The following is a 20,223-nucleotide window of genomic DNA, read 5'->3' as shown; positions in this document are numbered from 1 at the left end:
TTTTATAGAAGAAGAAATGGTCTCAAAGAGCTTCACTGGCTTATTCAAGACCTAAAACTAGCTAGAGCTAATGCCAAGATTTAAGCCAATCTTTTTACTCTAGATCCGACCATCTTTCTGTACTTCCATCTGACTTTTATTTTATTTTTTGAGCACATCGTTTTGCTTTTTGGGTCAAATCAGAACGTTGACTCTAAATTTCTAAGATTTGGTGTTGTAATCCCCTTCCCTCAACCTGAAATACTGGCTCTAATGTTCTCCAGTGAAGCCTTGAGGACCACCAAGGAAAGGCGTTGAAGATGGTTTTGGCAAGCCAAGGGCCTGGAAGGCACAGGAAGGAAAGTCAAGGGGGCTTAGATCCCCTTGTAGAGGGCCGGACACGGGCGAGCTGGGTCTGACTTTTGCTCTTTTCCCTAAAATCTTGCCCACTCTCCACGGCGCCTCAGGGCCACTAAGCCCCTTCCGCGTCCAAACACTTCTTCTAAGGAGCTGCACGCAATCTTGCCTTACCTCCCCGGGTCCTAAGGAAGGAGCCACCCGTGTGAAAAGCTTAATTTGCCAAAAGAGCCTCCTGGAAACCCAACTCCGCGCCTTTAACCTGCTGGGCGAGTGTCACTGGCTGTGTTTACAGATTCTGGGTCCAGAAGCTCCGGGACGCAGCGGGCTGCGCGGCCGGGGCCCCAAGTTCCATAGCTTCCAGCAACCTGGGGAGGTAGGGGTCCGCTCCTCCGCCTGGGGCCCCTTCCCTGCCCAGCGCTGGGGGGAGGAGGAGGGGACAGGGTTCGGGGGAGAGGGGAAGAGAGTGGAAGGGGACCGGGAGGGGGCTCGAGGAGGGGCCGCAGGAGGCGAGGCCAGGGCGCTCGGGGCGGTGCGCCCGCGGCCGGGGCGGGGCAGAGGGTGGCCGCGACCCTCCCGCGCCCGCCGCGCGTCCCTGCCCTGCCGGGGGCACGCCGCCCAAAGCCGGGCCCTGGGAAGGCGTACGACGGGGCTGACGAGCGGTTCCTGACGTCGGAAGGGGCGTCGAGCTCCGTTTCCCGCGCTGCCCGCGGGACTCGGGCTCGGCTCCCGCCGCCAGGCCGCCGCCCCGCTGGGCCCGCGCGTCCGGGGAGGCTGGGGGCACAGCCGGGGGCCGGGGGCGGCCCGGGGATCGGCGGAAGTCCGCGCGGAAACCCGGAAGGAGGGGCGGCTGGCGGAGGGCGCCGCGGCCCGCGGGGGCAGCTTCACTTGTGCTTCGGCCCCTTAATTAAGCGTGGGCTTACGAGTGGAGCGCGGCCACGCTGTGCTTTGGGTAGAAGGCGGGGGCCGCGGGGGCCGCGGGGGCCGAGAGCGCCTCGCACTGCTGGTGCTCGGATCTGAGGGGCGGGAGCCTGATGGTCGGGGTTCCTGTGCGACTCCTGCCCGCTTCCCCCACCCATCCGGCCCAGGCGCTCCCGGTTCTGAACGTGAGCTCTTCGCTTCTGTGGGCCCCATGTTGGAAACTTGCAGAGGAAGTCGTGGGGGGGGGGGGGGGCTCTCTCTTCCAGGCAGAAGGTGTGTGTGAGTGCGAGCATGTACCGAGGTATGTGAGCGGGAGTGAGCGTCCGTGAAGGATGAGGGTCTTTGTTGCAGGAACCCCATCTCCCCAAACCTCTAGGCATTAGTGGGGTGAAGGGTCAGGGCTACCTGAAGGTGAGGCAGGAAGTCCCCAGGGAAACCCTGTCTTCCAAAATGACCCGAGTGCTGGGCATCTTTTTTTTTTTTTTTTTAATATTTATTTATTTGAGAGAGAGAGAGGGAGAGAGAGCACATGAGCAGAGGGAGAAGCAGGCTCCCCGCTGAGCAGGGAGCCCGATGCGGGACTCTGTCCCAGGACCCCGAGATCACAACCAGAGCCAAAGGCAGAGGCCCCACCGACTGAGCCACCCAGCGCCCCGAGTACTGAGCATCTTAAAGAATGGTAGAAACAAACAAGACTGGTAGAGACACAACTTGCCTTCATTCCTGTCCTGCCCATGGTGATCTCCTGGGAAGCTTGTCATTACATAGTGATGTATATTGCATCTGTTTACCCCTTCTTGCCTATTCTCTACTCTCAACCATAGGTTGCAAGTACCTCCTTTCCTTTCCGTACCACTTGATTGGACATTTCCCCCTCTTTGACTCTTCAGTCTCTTTTAAGCCTTGGACATCTCCTAGAAGGCAGTGTTAAGAGCCCAACTTTGGAGACAGACTGGCTGAATCTCAGCTCCACCGCTAATTAGCTTTATGATTTGAGTCAAATTATGTATTTCCCTGCAGTGCAGTTCCCATTGCTGTAAAATGGAGAAATAGTAGTATCCACCTCACAAAGTTCACTGGCGGATTAAGTGAAAGGATTCATGTAGAGTTTATCTAGTCTTATCTGTCAGAGCCCAGAGTGCCCACTTACTCCTAAGCTACCTTTGGTATTCCCCCGTTCTGTACCCCTTTATCACCTAACTAATTAAACGGGGGTTATTTGACAAGTTTTCTTTGTGTACAGATGGTTTGTTTTCTTAGCCTGCTTTTTAATTTCTTTAAACATAGTCACTTTTTTATTTCTGTGTGTTTATTTCAATATCAGCTTGATACATTGTACATAGCTTTATTCAATAAACATTTTTGATTGATTAATAAAATCTCACTGATTTTATTATCTAGAGAGAGATTTTTCTAGAAAATTTGGAGTTATGGAAAAGGAAAACTTCACGGGGCAGGGTAAGTAGAAGAAAACTTAATATGAGAACTTATCTTGTTAGTTTAAGACCATAAAAAGGTATCATGTATAGTAATCTCAACTATATAAAGAAAACTGCAAAAAAGACAATTGAAAGTGAATGTGCCAAATGAGTAGATGCCCTGGTGTAGTAGGATTATGAGTATGTTTGGGTTTTTTTTTTCTCTTGCTTTATACTTTTTAGTCCTTTGCAACTTTTCTACAGTCAGTATGTATTACACTGTTATTCAGGAAAAGTACTTTAATTGTTTATGTAATTTAGCTAATAAAAATGACCATATTTTGGGTATTTAGAGATGGAGGGACAAACCTAAGAATAAAGCAATAGTTTCCCTCCATTGTTTTCCCAGGCCAGCCAGTCTTTTCTGATTTGTCCTAGAATATCAACTTATCAGTTGTCTCTACTCTAGAGACATAAAATGTCTCTACATTTCCTTTTCAGTGACCAGAATCTTGTCTTGACTATTTAGGGGGACTTCCTTTGAAGTGTCAAGATCTCAAACAGGGAACCAAAATCAAAGAAGGGTTCATATTAAATCCAGAGTCAAGGCAACGTGAGTAGAATGGTTTTAATGGTTATTTCAACCAAGCTGTAAAAGTCTAGTGAACTTTGACCTTTCCAGTGATTCTCTTTTTGAGCTTAAAAATGCACCAGTGCCCTCCTGCTTATACTACTGTAACCCCCTTTTTTTTAATTGCCAAATTTACAATTTACTTCAAACTGAGTTACCTTCCATTTTTATTGAAAATTAGGACAACACTTTGACTTATATGTGCATAGTCACTCATTCAACAAAAATTTACTAAATACTGGGGCACCTGGGTGGCTCAGTCCGTTAAGTGTCTGCCTTCGGCTCAGGTCATGGTCTCAGGGTCCTGGGATCGAGCCCCACATTGGGCTCCCTGCTCAGCGGGTGGTCTGCTTCTCCCTCTCACTCTCCCTCTGTGCTCTCCCCCTACCCCCGCAAATAAATAAATAAAATCTTTAAAAAAAATTTTACTGAATACCTACCAAGTGCCAAGCCTCAGGCTGATGCTGGGAATACAAGACAAGACCTGGTCCTTTATCTTCCAGGAGCTTGGTGTCTTGATGATGGACATGCATATATAAACAACAATGTATAGGGAATTATCTTAGAGGCTTTGGTAGGTCCCTGAGTAGACAAACACAGCAGCCAGTGGGATATGAAGGTGTAACCAATTCTAGTGGGGCAAGAGGACAGTAAGAATGAGGAAGCAGGAAAGCATTATAGAAAACTAGTTATCTGGGCTGATTTCAAATCTTTAGCTCATAAATGGTTAGTCCTTCCTGATGTGAGACTATTATTTTTTCTGTACTTTGCTCTGATCATATTGTCTTATACTCTAGTCATCTGACTACATTCTTTGATACATTAAAGGTATGCCTTGTGATTCCTTCCTTTGTTGATAGGTGAGGTGAGTTTATAACATTCAAATTCTATTTCATCATATTCTAAGGACTAGCCAAAATTTAAAAATATATGAGTCCTTTTAACATGTATGGTGTAGACTTACAAGACAATTTAAGCCTTAAACTTTTTATTTTTACTTAAAACGTGTAATTTTATGTTCATTCCCCAATTTTTGGTGTTGGACTCACTGTGTGGGTCTGCTGATTGGAAATACTCCTTGTTTTTCTTATATAAGCCCCACTCTTGATATTTTGGGTTTAAGATTTCCAACCTTTGCTTTTCTATAGTGGTAGAGAGAGCTAGTGACCAAAAGACTCATATATGTTCTCCTGGACTCTCACTGCTAAATCCTGGGTACCTTGGGGAACCATCCTAGTAATCAGAAGGTTGTTTAGTGATCTTAAAATCACAAGAGAGAAATGGATGTGTTATGGGTTGAATTGTGTCCCCAACAAATTCATATGTTGAAGTCCTAACCCCAGTACCTTGGAATGTGACTTTATTGGGAAATAGAGTCATTGTAGATGAAATTAGTTAAGATTAAGAGTAGAGTGACATCTAATCCAATATGACTGGGATTATATAAAAGGCTCCCTTATAAAAAGGGATGGGATCAAATTAAATTGTTATCAACTTAAACTGTTATATATATAAGTTGTCACAGATAAGCCTAGTGTAATCACAAAGCAAAAACTATAGTAAATACACAAAAGTTAAGCAGAAAGGAGTGTAAGCATACTACTAAAGAAAGTCATCTCACCACCAAGGAAGAGGGCAACAGAAGAAAGAAACAGAGAGGAACTGTAAAAACAGCCAGGAAACAATGAACAAAATGGCAATAAACACATACCTATCAATAAATATAAATGGATTAAATTCTCCAATCAAAAGACAGAGTGGCTGAATGGATAAAAAAACATGCTATCTGCAAAAGACTCACTTTAGATGTAAGGACACACACAGACTGAATGTGAAGGGATGGAAGAAGATATTCCATGAAAATGGAAACCAAAAGAAAGCTGGAATAGCTATAGTTCTATCAGACAAAATAGACTTTAAAATAAAAGACTGTAAGAGACAAGGAAGGGTGTTACATAATGCTAAAGGGGTCAATCCAATAAGAAGATACAGCATTTATAAATATGTACCCAATATAGAAGCACCTAAATGTATAAAGCAAATATTAACAGACCTAAAGGAAAAATAGCAATACAATACTAGTAGAGGACATTAATATCCAACTTACAATAATGGGTAGATCATCCAGACAGAAAATCAATAAGGAAACATTGGCCTTAAGTGATGCGTTAAACCAGATGGACTTAATAGATATAATATATGCAGAGTATTCCATCCAAAAGCAACAGAATATACATTCTTCTTAAGTATACATGGAACATTTTCCAAGATAGATCATATGCCACAAAACAAGTGTTAATACATTTAAGAGGAATGAATCATATCAAGCAACTTTTCTGACCACAGTGGTATGAAACTAGAAATTAATTACATGAAGAAAACTGGAAAATTCACAAACATGTGGAGAGTAAACAACATGCTATTGTATAACCAGTGGTTCAACAAACAAAAGAGAAATAAAAAAATGCTTTGAAACAGATGAAAATGGAAATGTAACATACTGAAATTTATGGGATGCAGCAAAAGCAGTTATTTTTTCCTTTCTTTCCTTTTTTTTTTTTTTTTTTTTGAGAGAGAGAGTGCAAGCAAATGCAGGGAGAGGGGCAAAGGGAGAGGGAGAGAGAGAATCTTAAGCAGGCTCCATGCTCAGCACAGAGCCCAACGTGGGGCTTGATCCCACGACTCCGGGATCATGACCCGAGCCAAAATCAAGAGTTGGCTACTTAAAAAAAAAAAAAAAAAAAGAGTTGGCTACTTGAACTACTGAGTCACCCAGGCACCCTATTTTCCAAGTTTTTATATAAATTTAATTAGCATACAGTGTAATATTAGTTTCAGATGTAGAATTTAGTGATTCATCACTAACATACAACACCCGATGCTCATCACACAAGTGTCCTCCTTAACCATCACCCATTTAGCCCATCCCCCCTGCCCACCTCCCCTTCAGTAACCATCAGTTTGTTCTCTATAGTTAAGAGTAAAAGCAGTTCTAAGAGGGAAGTTTATAGTGATAAAGTCCTACCTCAAGAAACAAGAGGGGCATCTGGGTGGCTCAGTCTAGCATCTGACTTTGGCTCAGGTCATGATGTTGGGGTCTGGGGATCAAGCCCCATGTTGGGCTCCCAGCTCAGTGGGGAGTCTGCTTCTCCTCTCTCTCTCCCTCTACCCTCCCTGTCCCTCTCCCTCTGCCCCTCCCCCTGCTCATCCTCTCTGTCTGTCTCTCTCAAATGAATAAATAAAATCTTAAAAAAAAACAACAAGAAAAATCTCAAGTAAAAATCTAACTTTACACCTCAAGAAACTAGATGAAGAATAAATGAAGCCCAAAGGTAGTAGAAGGGAGGAAAAACAAAGATTAGAGCAGAAATAAATGAAATAGAGACTAAAAAGCTAATAGAAAAGATGAATGAAACTAAGAGCTGGTTCTTTGAAAAAATAAACAAAATTGAAAGCATTTAGCTAGATTCATCAAGAAAAAAAGAGGACCCAAATCAAATCAGAAATGAAAGAGGAGATGTTACAGCTGAACTATGAACAATTTACACTAACAAATTGGACAACCTAGAAGAAATGGATAAATTCCTAGAAACATACACCCTACCAAGACTGAATCATGATGAAATAGAAAATCTGAATAGACTGATTACTAGTAAGGAGATTGAATCAATAATCAAAACCCCCCCAACAAACAAAGTCTGGGACCAGATGACTTCACTGGTGAATTCTACCAAACATTCAAAGAAGAATTAATACAAATCCTTCTCAAACTCTTCCAAAAAAAGAGAAGAGCAGGGAACTCTTATAAACAAATTTTACAAGGTCAGCATTACCCTGATACCAAAACCAGGCAAAGGTGCCACAAGAAAAGAGAATTACTGGCCATTATCCCTGCTGAGCATAGATGCAAAAATCCTCAATAAAATGCTAACAAACCAAATTCAACAATACCATTAAAAGGATCATATACCATGGATTAAGTGGGCTTTTTCCAGGAATGCAAGGATGGTTCAATGTCCGCAAATCAGTCAGTGTGATACACCAAATTAACAAAATGAAGGATAAAAATCATGATTATTTCAATAGATACAGAAAAAGCATTTGACAAAATTCAGCATCCATTTATGATAAAAACTCTCAACAAAGTGGGTATAGAAGGAACACACCTCCACATAATAAAGGCCATATGTGACAAGTCCACAGCTAACATCATACTCAATGGTGAAAAGTTGAAAGCTTTTCCTCTAAAATCAGGAATAAGATATGAATGCCCACTCTTGCACTTTTATTCAACATAGTATTGAAAGTCATAGAAAAAGAAGTAAAAGTCATCCAAACTGTAAAGAAAGAAGTAACATTCACTATTTGCAAATGACATAATAATATATACAGGAAAACCCTAAAGAATACATCAAAAAGCTGTTAGAATAAACGAATTCAATAAAACTGTAGGATACAAAATTTATACTCAAAAACATGTTGCATTTTTATATACGAATGATGAGCTATCAGAAAGAGAATTAAAACAATCTCATTTACAATTACATAAAAAAGAATAAAGTAGCCAGGAAAGAATTTAACCAAGGAGGTGAAAAACTTGTATATTAAAAATTACAAAGGGCGCCTGGGTGGCTCAGTTGTTAAGCGTCTGCCTTCGGCTCAGGTCATGATCCCAGGGTCCTGGGATCGAGCCCTGCATCAGGCTCCCTGCCCAGCGGGAAGCCTGCTTCTCTCTCTCCCACTGCTTGTGTTCCCTCTCTCGCTGTCTCTCTCTCTCTCTGTCAAATAAATAAATAAAATCTTAAAAAAAAACCCCAAAAAACAAAAACAAAAAAACTATAAGACATTAATGCAAAAAATTGAAGACACAAATATATGGAAAAATATTTCATGCTCATGGATTGGAAGAATCAATATTATTAAAATGTCTATACTACCCAAAGCAATCTTAAGTTTCAGTGAAATCTCTACCAAAATTCCAGTGGCATTTTTCATGGAAATAGAACAATCCTAAAAAAATAGAAAAAATCCTAAAATTTGTATGGAACAATAAAAAACCCTGAATAGCTAAAGCAATTTTTTGAAAGAAGAACAAAGCTGGGAACTTTGTTTCCCTAATTTCACACTCCCTGATTTCAAACTATTACAAATCTATAGTAATTAAAACAATATGGTATTGGCATTAAAAACAACACAAATCAATAGAACAGAATAGAGAGCCCAGAAATAAACCCACGCATATACAGTCAATTATAAAAGGAGCCAAGAATATATGATGGAGAAAGGACAGTCTCTTTAGTAAATGGTCTTAGGAAAATTGGACAGCCACATGCAAAAGAATGAAATGAGACCACTATCTTACAATATGCACAAAAATTAAATCAAAATGAATTAAATACTTGAATGTAAGACCTGAAACCATAAAATTGCTAGAAGCAAACATAGATGGTAAGATCCTTGACATAGGTCTTGGTGATGATTTTTTTTTTAATAGAGAGTGCATGCGTGAACAGAGGGGTGGGGGGAGGGCTAGAGGGAGAGAGAGAATCTTAAGCAGGCTCCACACTTAGTGCAAAGCCCGTTACAGGGCTCGATCTCAAGACCCTGAGTTCATGACCCGAGCCAAAATCAAGAGTCGCACACTTCACCGACTGAGCCACCCAGACTCCCCTTAGCGATGCGTTTTTGAATCTGACACCAAAAGCAAAAGCAACAAAAGCAAAATAATCAAGTGGGACTACATCAAACAAAAGCTTCTGCACAGCAAAGGAAACAATCAACAAAATGAAAGCTCAACCTACTGAATGGGACAAAATATTTGCAAATCATATCTCTAATAAGGGCCTGATATCCAAAATATATAAAGAACTCAAACAACTCAATAGTGAAAACCCAAAGAATCCAATTAAAAAAATGGGCAGAGGGTCTAGACGTTTTTCCAAAGAAGACACACAGATGGCCAGTAGGTTCATGGAAAGGTGCTCAACACCACTAATCATCAGGGAAATGCAAATGAAAACCACAAGGCGCTATCACCTCACACCTGTTAGAATGACTGTTATCAAAAAGAGAAGAGAGAAATGTTGGTGAGGACGTGGAGCAAAGGGAACCCTTATGCACCGTTGATGGGAGTGTGGATTGGTGCAGTGTCTGTGGAAAACAGTGTGGAGGATCCGCAAAAAATTAAAAATAGAGCTACGACATGATCTGGCAATTCCACTTCTAGGTATTTATTTGAAGAAAATGAAAACACCAGGGGCGCCTGGGTGGCTCAGTTGTTAAGCGTCTGCCTTTGGCTCAGGTCATGATCCCAGGGTCCTGGGATCGAGCCCCACATCGGGCTCCCTGCTCGGCAGGAAGCCTGCTTCTCCCTCTGCCTGCCGCTCCCCCTGCTTGTGTTCCTGCTCTCGCTGTCTCTCTCTCTGTCAAATAAGTAAATAAAATCTTTAAAAAAAAAAAAAAAAGAAAAAGAAAATGAAAACACTGATTCAAAAAGATATATGCACCCCCATGTTCGTTGCTGCATTATTTACAATGCGAGACATGTAAGCAGCCAGTGTCCATTCTTGGATAAATAGATAAATGGATAAAGAAATTGGGGTATACCCCTCCCCTCACACACAGAATATTACTTAACTATAAAAAAGACTGAAATTTTGCCATTTGTGATAACATGGACAGAACTTGAGAGTATTGTGCTAAATGAAATAAGACAGAGAAAGACAAATACTGTTATGATCTCTCTTATATGTGGAATCTAGACAAAAAAATATAATTAAGCTCATAGATACAGAGAACAGATTGGTGGTTGCCAGAGGCGGGGGGTGGTGGGAGTAAGAGAAATGGGTGAACATTTTTTCTTTTTTAGTTTAAATGAATTGAATAAAAACAATTATAATTTTATTGTTCAACAAACAAATATCACTTAAAAACTCCTTCAGATGCAGAGATTAATTAAATATGATTATTAAAATGTCAAAAACAAATTCTAGTTCTATAAATTGGCATGAAATTTAACAAAATGTTAGTCTAATTATATTTAAGTGACATAAAAATATGTTTTTTGAATATTGTGTATTTATGTGGAAAAATCAAGAAATGGAGATTTAAGCAAACAAAAGGAAATAATAATCTAGCCAGAACCCCAACTCCCAAAGATCATAACAATTTCAACTTAGAAGTATTCTTCCATGGGGTGCCTGGGTGGCGCAGTCCATTAAGTGACTGACTCTTGGTTTCTGCTCAGGTCATGATCTCAGGGTCGTGAGATCGAGCCCCATGTTGGGCTCTGTGCTCAGTGCAGTGTCTGCTTAAGTTTCTCTCTCTCTCCTCTCTCTCTGCCCATCCTGCTCATGTTTTTTTTCTCTCTCTCTCTCAAATTAAAAAAAAAAAAGTATTCTTCCAGATTTTTGCCTGTGTGTGTAAATATTCAAAAGGAAATTTTTAAAAAAGATTTTATTTATTTATTTGTCAGAGAGAGAGAGCACAGGCAGGGGGAGGGGAGGAGGGAGAAGCAGGCTCTGAGGCAGGACTCGATTCCAGGACCCTGGGATCATGACCTGAGCGGAAGGCAGATGCTTAACTGACTGAAGCACCCAGGTGTCCCCACAAGGAAATATTTTAAATGTATAATTATACATGTAGACATATATACATACAAATATAAAACCTGCATTTTTTCCTTAACAATAGGATATGAACAGCTGTATACATCAGTACATATGCTTCTGTAACATCATCTTTATAATAAAAAAAAGGTGAAGGGGCACCTGGGTGGTGCAGTCAGTTGAGGGACTGACTCTTGGTTTTGGCTCAGGTTATGATCTCAGGGTCCTGGGACTTAGCCTGGGTCAGGCTTCACGTGCAGCATGGAGTCTGCTTCTCTCTTTCTCTCTCTCCCTCTGCCCCTTCCCCCTGCCCCCCTCACTTGCATGTGCTCTCTCTCTCTCTCAAATAAATAAATAAATTAAAAACATTAAAAAAAGAAGTGAAATTTGGGCACAGACACATAGAGAGGAAGGAAATGATGTGAAGATGCAGGCAGAGATTCAGGGATTAGAGTGATGCTTCTATAAACCAAGATTATAGGTTACCAAAGATTACCAGTAAACCACCAAAAGCTGGGGGACAGGCACGGAAGGAATTCTTCTTCACAGCCCTTACTCAGAAGGAACCAACTTTGCTGACACTTTGATCTCAAAGGTCTAGTCTCCAAGACTGTGGGACAATAAATTGTTCAAACTAGCTAGTTGGTTTAAACTTTGTTAGGGCAGCCCTAATAAACTGATACAGATAGTTCTGCAAACTGATTCACATTGTGAAGCCTGATGAATTGTAGTCCTGTCTAGTGACCAGATTACCTGTAATCCCTAGATCTAGTCTTCGTCCCTTTGGCAGTACTAGAAAACTGCTCCCCAAATTTGGGCCTTTGGGCTTCCTTTTCCTAAATCCAAGAACATCTTCCTTGCTCCATTTATACTCTCTTTCTTCTCATGAGTTAGTACCATTTATTATATCTCGTTCTCTTCATCATACTTGTTATGTCTCATAGTACACCTATGTTGCTCCTGCCAACTATTTATACATACACCCCAGACTAGTGAAGAAGGAGATTTATTTTTTTCTTAAATTTTATTTATTTATTTGACAGAGAGAGACACAACGAGAGAGGGAACACAGGCAGAGGGAGTGGGAGAGGGAGAAGCAGGCTTCCTGCCAAGTAGGGAGCCTGATGTGGAGCTCGATCCCAGGACCCTGGGATCATGGCCTGAGCCAAAGGCAGACACTTAACAACTGAGCCACCCAGGTGCCCCGAAGAAGATTTATGATCCCTGCCCTTTGAAATTTTGATTTGTAAGTTTGTGGTTGGATCCAAGAACCATCGTTCTTAATAAGCACCACAGGTGCTGTTCACCTTATCGATTGTCTATTGATTCATATCGGTTTCTTTCTTAGAGCATAATTGAAATTCCAAACTTTGGAGACACCCAGCATAGTCCAACTTTGGTAGGTCCTACTCCTAACTTTATGGCCTTAGGCATTTCCCCCGCTAAGAGTTCGGAAGTAGATGGGTGTCAGAGCCAGTCTCATTGATTGATTGATTCATTCATTCATTCGTTCGTTCAACGAAGTTTTTTGAGCACCTGCATCAGTGAAACAAATAGACATAAATCCCTTACATTCTAACTAGGAGGAAAGAGCCAGTAAATCGATAAATACACTAGGTGGGCAGTACTGTAGAAAAAAATAAGCTGGGTAGGGAGGTTGTGAGTGCAGAGTATATTGCAGTTTTCAGTGGGCCATCCTAGGTAGGCCTCATTGGCAGAGTGACTTGAAAGTGAGCCATGTGGCTCTCCAGAAGCTGAGTGTCCCAGGCAAAGAGGACAGCCAGTCTAACGTCCCTGATCAGAAGCTGAGCACACCTGGCATGAGAAAGGGAGTGGTGTGACAGGGGCTGAGGTCTGAAAGGGTACGGGGAGCCAGGTCATGCCCTTATAGGGCATTGCAAGGTCATTGGCTTGTACTCAAGTGAAATGGGGAGCCACTGGAAGATTCTGAGCAGTGACATGATCTGACTTACATTTTGAAAGTATCACCCAGGCTGCTGCAGGGGGAATAGGAGCAGAAACAGGCAGATGACTCTGGTAACACAGGTGAGATGTTGATGGCTGGGAACGGGGTGGTAGCGGCGGATGTGGGGAGAGGTGGTTGGATGCTGTATATGTTTCGAAGGCAGAACCAATCATTTTCCGACTGATTAGATGTGAATGTTGGAGAAGAGAGATATCAATGAGGACTCTAATCAGGGTGAATCTTGGAATTTTTGCTTGGAATGCTGAGCAGAAGCATCCCCAAATAAGGAAGTGCATGGTCCACATGTTGCTGGCAGCCATCCTGTGTTCATGAGGAGATCCAACCTGAGAGTGGAGCCAATGCTGTGTTTGGTGGGGCAGAGTGGCAGGAAGAAACTGTCCTGAGGGCAGTGCTGAGCCAGAGTCCACACCTGAAGCCTGATCCACCTCTGCACTTCCAGTTACAAGAGCCAGTGAGTCCCCTTTGTTACTTTGTTATTTGCATCCCAAACTGCTGACTGGGAGATGTCTTTCAGATGCACTATGTGCCTAAAGGAACTTTTTACAGCCCTATCAGAGCTACCCTCCAGACCTGAGGGGTAACTTTGTCCAAATGTTCTCTCTCATGCCTCTCCCATCTCATTGGTCCCTTGGCACATTGTCATCCCCTTAAGATAAGGGTACTGACTCAGGAGCAGGCCCAGACGGACCTGGCATGGCAGAACGTCTGAAGTGATTAGCCCAACATCCCTGTTAGTAGTAGTAGTCTTAGCTGTGCCCGCATTTCACAGAGTTGAGAGTGGAGATTAGGGGACTTACCCAAGATCAAAAAGTTTTCTATTTCAAATCCAAGATTAGTTTGTCTAATTAGCCGGTCACAATCCATGTGTCACATAGAAGAGAGTCGAGCTTTTCAGGAGGAAGCCACCTGGCTGGTTGCTTCACTGATTGGCAGTATATTGGGACAGATACCACAGATCTGATACTTAGCTTTACAGATGCAGTAATTATTGGGCCCCTTCACTCAGGGTGATTAAGCTGAGAGGCATTAATTCATCATAGTCAAACTTACAAGAGATGTATAAATCAGCTTGTCATGTTATTTATAATAGGAAATGTTTTTCAGACTTGAACTTGTGGACCCTTGAATGTATCCCCATTTGAGAAGTATTGCTTTTATACTTACATTATGAGACTTTAGGTGATCACCTGATTGAAATAATCATAAAGGTAAATCCAGTCTGGGCATTGATATTACATGGCATTACTCTGTAAAAAGGTGGTGATCCAGGTGATGCTTGTGTTAAAATTTTTATGTATCTTTCAAATGAAAACACAGCATTTAAAGATTATCCTAAGGAATTCATGGACCTCTGAATATTTGATTAAAGACTCCAATATGAAAAACAATGCAATAGGAGAAAGGCTTTGTTTGAACATTGGGGCTGGTTATGTATACAGGATGCTCTAAAGCAAGTCTACTCAGGAAACCGGATTGTAGATCTGAAGGCAGATTGTTGGGTGTAGAATAAGGGCAGAGGGAGTTGGCTGTTCTCAGGGAACACAGCCCTTAGACAAGGGGAGCTAGTTATCCTATCTGTACTTGTCCTACAAATACTTATATTTAAGACTACCAGTCATGGAGAACAGAGTCCCATCTTTCTTGCATTGTGGCAGAGAAGCACTGACAAATTATTATTCACTAACTTCCTTTTCCTAGACTCATCTTGAATCCGTGAACCCTCCCTGCCAATGCATCATTTCTAGGTAAATAGGAAGTGTGCTCTCTTCCTAACAAGGAAGGAGCTTGGACCAGATTGGTGGAATGCCAAAGCCCACGCATGCTCTTTCCAGTTAGCATGTAGCTAGTTTCTATCACTGAACTAAAATTATGAGGGACCCTTATATTCTATAGGAGACAGTAAAAGCAGCTTTTAAAAAAATCTTTTCCAATGTAGTCTACAGCAGAATCTGAGAATCCATCATTCTTCTCAAATGACTTCACCCTGTGTTCTTCGCCTACTCCTATTTTAGATTTGCCTTTAACAAACCCTCCCCTTTCCCACCTCCAGCCTCAACTGAGGAACTGGGGAGCACTCACAGCGCATTGTCACATACTCCCTCCTAGCTTTGGAACCAGACTGGACTAGAGCCAGACTCAGTGCTGGGCTGCCTCCAAGCGGGCTAGAGAATGCATCCTGTTCCCAGACAGCCATTCCAAGGGCAGCGTTCAATCGCCAGTTCTTCCCTGGCCCATCAGAGCCCAGCAAGGGCATGTAATCCCTTAGGCCATTTGGCCGATGCCTGCCTGTTCTCTAGTAGGGTCAGAAGTAGGGGGAGGGGTGCCTGGGAGGCAATGAGAAATGAGAAGGCTCCCAGGGAGCAGTGCTCTGGAGTATTCAGTCCTTAACACTAAGCTAGTATCCCTTCTGACTGGTCAGTGCCTAGGCCATACCAGTTGTTAAATATTTTGTATATCTGCCCTGCATCTAAGACAGGCAGCACTCAACCAAATGGCGTAGAAGAAACTGGATTCAAATGCATGGTACAGCAGTAAGACGTTCCCATTGTGTGTGAGGCCCGGGTTAGGTGTGTTGAGGCCGACACTAGAGGGCGGGGAAGTTGGGTGTTGCTGGAAGCTGGAAATCAGGGAATGATATCACCTTTCATTAATTACTTGTATAACCTTGGGCAAAAGAACACCTGGGTTCCAGTTCTGGTGATCGGATCCCGAGCAAATCACTTCATCTTGTCACAGTTAATTCATCTACACAATAGCAGGATGGTTGAGGTGATAGTGAGACACAGGGTTGCTTGGTGCAGGTAGGAAGTCAGGAATGCAGGCTTGAGAATGGGTAGGGCAGGGATAGTGTTTATTTCTAGGCTAAGCCTTCCTATGGAAGAAAGCATCCATTTTCTTCCTGTGCTTTAACAGGATGTAGTTAGTGGTTCTAGACTAGGCTGTGGAGTTGAGCATCTGGCAAAAGATGGAAATCATAAACAGGTGTATTCAACATCAACCTGATAATTTGCCCAAGAGTCTCAGTATTTTTGTGCCAAGCAGGATGTGTCTCTTGTCGAGTCAAATCATAATTAAACCATGCTTCTTTTTTCTTTGTAAAAACAATTTTTTCTTGTCATTTAAGTTCTTTCTTATTTCTCCTCTGAAAGGGCTCATGTCACGCAGCCACATGGGACATTGCCATCTGAGCATAGAGTAGGCTGGTTTAGTTGGTTTAGTTCACTATCACTGCTTTTAGTACTTGGTGTAACAAACAAAAAAAGAATCCTTTGTTGGTTATATTTTTTTCTGTGTAAGTAGAATTGCTTAATAGAAGAAAAGGAACTAGAACAACTGTTACTAAATGACCCAAAAGCAGAAGTTGAGTTGATTTCACATGAGTATTCAAGTGTTTCAGCCACGTACTCTGGTCTTGGCAGCTTGGAATTGGGGAAGGCCTGAACTGTGTCGTGCAAAGTCAGAAGTGAAGGTCTATGAGCCACCAGAGGAAAGTGGGCAGGAGGTACACGTGTGGAGGTAGTAGCGTTGGGGGTGAATCTCGGAGCAGAACCACTCAGCATGAGCCCCCCTCAGAAACCGAGTTATAATCACGTAACAGACACACGCTGCATACTTTCTAATTTCTCAGAACACGTTGTGTTTCAGGAACTTTGTCAAAACTGGCTCTGTGCAAGACCAAACTGACCGGCTGAACAGTAAGATAATTTTCTAGATTGGGGAGCCATTTGGCATCTGAAAGTCTTGAAAATACCCGTATTATGAAATAGCTTAGAGTCTGGGACAGAGGTTACGGTTTTAACAATATGCACTTAATGTGAATTGTTATCACTGGTTGGACAGATATCAAATTTATCCAACACAGAGTTCCTAGCCTCTTTTATCCCCATAAAAGCCATAAATATAGTGCCAAGTGGGAAATAAAGGTTGCTGGGTGAGTGGTAAAACAGCCAATTGTTTCTCTGGGAAAGGGAATTTTCACAACTCGTTCAGGTGCCGCTGAATTAACGCAAAGACTTGCTGTTGGCTATGAATTATCCCCTACACAAACTTGGTATCTGTTTTTCATCCTGATAAAAGAGCAGTTGTGATTGTAGTTCTTGGAGGAAGATGGTACCTGACAGAGAACGGCCCTGCCAGGTAGGGCCAGAGTTTTCACAGGGGGAGGTTTGTTACACAGAAAGGATTTGGGAGTGGTATTTTATCACATTCTACCTCAGAAAATTAAGTTTTCTGATTGCTTCTGTTGTTAAAACGCAAGTGTAGTAAATATTTGCAAGGCCCTCATTTCTGCGTACTCCGTGCCGAACCCACTGTGAGGTTCCCCCAAAAGGAGAAGGCTCTGCCTTTGTTCTCAACATGTTTGCCGTCTGGCTGGGGGGGGCGGTTATAGCAATGTCTACCTACCTATGGTTCCTGACTCTTATTAGCAAGACGATCCATCTAAATTTGACAAAGGCATTGCTCCAATTTGAGGGCTTTAAAAAAAAAAACATCTCAGGCCAATGAAGATTATCAAAAGCACTTGCAACCACTTGCTCAGACCGGTAACCAGTTTCTTTGACCTGGTGACCAAAGATTTTTAAAAGTAATTCTTTGTGTCGTGAGGCTGAGCTGCTTATTTTCATAGTATCTCCATCTCCTAGCTTGCTTGTGATGAAGAGAGCTTGCACGCTTCCCTGCTGTCCTCTTCTTGCCGGAAACAATGAGGACACCATGGCCTGCCCAACTCTCTTGTCTGTTCAACTGAGACACAAGTCGGTGCTCAACTCTTTTTTGTTTTGTTTTGTTTTGGTTTTTGTTTGCTTGTTTGGTTTTTGTTTTTCTGTGCTCAACTCTTACCTAGGTCACCAGTCAGAGCCCCCAGGTCCTCCCTAGTGGGTTCTTCAGTCACCGGCTGGTCTCAGAGTCTCTGGTCCCTCTACCTCCAGGCCCTCCCACACAACAGAGCCAGACTAATCGTTCTCAATGATGGCTTCCTCCTTATCAGGCCCCTCCTTAGGAATTTATTTAACCATCATGCACAGAACTGAATGCAAGCTCCTCGCCCTAGAATTTTCAGCCTTCCTCAGCTCCACCGGGCTTGGATGACCTCAGCGCCGAGCACTGCTCCTCTCCGGTGTCTGCTCTTCTTTCCTCTTCCACTTTCTTGTTTTCCCTTTCCCCCACTTTGCTCTCTATCCTTATACTGATCTCCTTGCCTTTGTTTGTACCGTTTCTCATTTTCTCCTGTTCATTCATTACATAGACATGGAGCTTCTCCCTATACTGGGCAGTGTTTTGGGCCCTGGGGATACACACTCAGCAATTTGGATGACACCATCTCCTGTTTTCCCTCAGGCCAAGCACACACTGCCCTCAAGAGCCAGTTCGAACCTCAGCATCCCAAAGGTCTCCTGACTGACTCCTTTGGACAATGAAGCCAGCCAAGTATAATGGTTAGGAGCAGAAGCTTGGGAGTCAGATAAATCTCGGTTGGAATTTTTGCTCTGCAGCAAGCATATGGCATACTAGGCAAGGTATGCAACCTATTTTTTTTTTTTTTTTAAGATTTTATTTATGTATTTGAGAAAGAGAGAGAGAGAGCACGAGAAGGGGGAGGGTTGGAGGGAGAAGCAGACTCCCCGCTGAGCAGGGAGCCCGAGAAGGTGCTTGATCCCTGGATTCAGCCTAAGGCAGCTGAACCAACTGAGCCACCCAGGCGTCCCCGGTCCACAACCTTTGCAAGCCTTCTAGTGCCTTGTCTATCAAGTGGGGATCATAGTTCGTTGTGGGCTTGTCCAGAGAGTGGAGAAAGGGAGCGGTCCTTGGTGGTGTTGCCCTTATTATCTTTCTCTTCTCTCAAGCTTCGGCGGGCAAGTGGTGCCTGGTTACTTAAGAACAAGTGAATATTGCTTGCAGTGCTTTTGTGTGTCTCATGAAACTCCTTCCTCGCTGAGCAGCACGTAACAAGTGCGTGTGAATGTATGGACAGTCAGACCACACTTGGCTGTCTCGTCTCTTCTGCTGGATCCCCAATTCCTCAGGGACATTGGCTTCTGGCTGTCTTTTTAGACGACCTCCCCCCATCATGACGGACTCTTTCTGTGAACTGAAAGCCATCGAGCGAGATGGAGGTCTCTTGTTTGATCTGAGGCTAATGGGAGAGCGAAACTTTTACAAACTGGAGGGTGCCTGAATTTCCAGCTAGTGTTAAGCGGCCATAACAAAGTATAACCCATGGCTTCAATTTGGTCTGTCAGAGATGGAATTAAAAGTAAATTTGAAGTTTCACAACATAGTTCTCTCTATTACGGGTGCTGCTGTGCATTAAAATCGTCTGTGTGAGGCTCATTGGGATGGGCAGAGATTCAATCACTGCTAATGGCTTAAGGAAATGGGGTGGTGAGAATTAGGGTCATCCATCCCAATTGGGGCAAGAAAGAGAAGCAGGAAATGTGTTTTTCAATCTTGACATCTTGCCAGCTGGAGCTAGAAGGAAATGTTTTTCTGAACTCATTGAGCAGCCTACTCACAAATCATAGAGATAGCGGCATTCAGTGAGAATAGATATAATTTTTATGTGGTCTAGCTAAAGACTTGCACCACCCACTCAGAGTTGTACAGAGCACTCCTTAGGGACCCTTGAAACTATACCACCCCAAGAGGTGGAAGCCCACTTTAGCAAATGCCATAACTGGCCTTATGCAATGGGGCTACTGACATATTTCCCAGTAACAGGAATTTATTATAAGAGAAATACAATATGCATATTTAACCATCAATAGGTGGCTAAGATTTCATTTACTTGGTATAATATTTAGGTGTGGTATCTGGTTTTGCATATTGATGTTAAATAGTCTTAAAAAGAATGAATATTCTGAACAGGTTACAAACCAACTTTGTCGTCTTTTTTTTACATGATCTCATCTGGTTCTTATGACAACCCCTGGGACAAGGTTCTGGGTAGAAAATTGTCGTCATGTTACAGGTGGAGAAAGAGAGAGGTTAAATGCTCAAGGTCACCAAGCCTCTAAGTAGGAGAGCCAGGATAAGAGTCCTAGTGGCCATTATGTTGTTTATTATTATTATTATTATTATGAAAATGATGATGATTATATTGACTTTCCAACATACTTCTCTGCTTTTTCTTCTCTTCTGTCCTGTACTCAGAGATTTCTGGAATGCGTGTGCCCCTGAGCCGCTTCTGTCTGCCCTGGGCTGGGGAGTAGGGGGTCCCTGACTGGGTCCTTGACTTTCATGGGGGCAGGTAGGGGCTGGAAGCCTGGCCTGGCCTTCCTGGCCCATTTTCCTAGTTTTGCCTGCAGCCAAGCCTGAGTGGGATGG

At 42.9% G+C, this 20,223-nt stretch overlaps 1 long non-coding RNA gene across 1 annotated transcript in view; it reads left to right on the top strand.

Annotated features, from left to right (window-relative positions):
* Positions 1 to 645: 645 nt before the first annotated feature.
* Positions 646 to 20,223, top strand: part of LOC118525224 (uncharacterized) — a 41,163-nt gene continuing 21,585 nt past the window's right edge. The window contains exons 1-3 of the long non-coding RNA XR_013447215.1: positions 646 to 712; positions 2,659 to 2,715; positions 3,205 to 3,288. This is a non-coding gene — a long non-coding RNA (uncharacterized LOC118525224). The remainder of the gene's footprint in view (positions 713 to 2,658; positions 2,716 to 3,204; positions 3,289 to 20,223) is intronic.

Source organism: Halichoerus grypus, chromosome 4 (genome assembly GCF_964656455.1).
Source record: "Halichoerus grypus chromosome 4, mHalGry1.hap1.1, whole genome shotgun sequence".
NCBI lineage: Eukaryota > Metazoa > Chordata > Mammalia > Carnivora > Phocidae > Halichoerus > Halichoerus grypus.
Note: the sequence above shows the minus strand (reverse complement) of the source record. Positions and strands in the feature narration are given on the sequence as shown.